The sequence below is a fragment of the Neophocaena asiaeorientalis genome, unplaced genomic scaffold (assembly GCF_003031525.2).
Source record: "Neophocaena asiaeorientalis asiaeorientalis breed wild unplaced genomic scaffold, Neophocaena_asiaeorientalis_V1.1 scaffold762, whole genome shotgun sequence".
NCBI classification, from domain to species: Eukaryota; Metazoa; Chordata; class Mammalia; order Artiodactyla; family Phocoenidae; genus Neophocaena; species Neophocaena asiaeorientalis.
This window is the reverse complement of record NW_020175828.1, coordinates 642,409-643,410: the sequence shown is the minus strand read 5'-3', so window position 1 is coordinate 643,410 and position 1,002 is coordinate 642,409.

Below are 1,002 nucleotides of genomic sequence, written 5' to 3'. Positions count from 1 at the left end.
GCTTCCTCCAATGGACTCTTTGGTTATCACAGCCCCTCCCAACTCCTCCTTTTCCCTATAAAAGCAAGTCCCCATTTCTTGTTCTCTGGGTTTGCCTGTGGTCTGTCGTTGTTTGCATATTCCTAATCGAAGTTCCTCCACTATTCCTGAGTAAACTCCCTTTTGTTGGTGAAATAACTGGCTGTCATATTATTACAGTTGACAGAGGCTTGAGCTTAGCCTTGAGCTGCACAGGCTCTGATTGCCTTGATGCTGTTACTCTGGTTGATGTGATCAGGTTCCAGGAACTTGGTTTTATCTAGGACAGGAAGCTTCTCATCCTCCCGTGGTTCTATTATTGCCATGATTCTGCTAGAATGCTGCAGGGCGTGGGGGCTGGTGGGGGTGAGGGTAGAGAGTCCGAGTGGCTCCCATTGCGACAGTGGCTTTCTTGTGTCGCCTTAGGTGTTTTTTTCTATGCTAAACTTAATATTTCTTTTAAAAAATCGTTTCAGAAATGAGTGTGAGATGTGGCTTAATTTGAAAGTCTTCTCTTAACTAGTGAAACCTAATTTAATTTCTATTTTTAAAAGGGAATAAGAATGTGAAGTGGTTGAAAGGAAACTAGAATCGGTATGGATGCCAGGGATGCTGGATGCTCTCCCCGCACCGGGTCCTTGTTACACTGTTGGAGCCTCTTTCCTTAAGCAGTTCAGTTCTCTTCCTCAGCGGGAACCTGCGGCTCCGTGTCAAGCTCCAGACGCATTCCTCTGCGGAGAGGGGCCCATGGAAAGTAGCCGGCTGACAGGCACCCGTGGCCTGCAGACATTCTGGCCACGACTACCACGCGGGGTCACTGTAAGGAGGGCTCCTAATCAGGAGGGAGGGGTCATTGCCTCCAGGGGCCACCCCACGCGAGCCCAGTCACCCCCATAGCCGCGCTCCTCGCGGGACCCCGGCCCCCAACCCCCGGGGGCGCTCTGGGAAGGTAGCACTGGGGATGTGGCAGCAAGCGAGCGACGG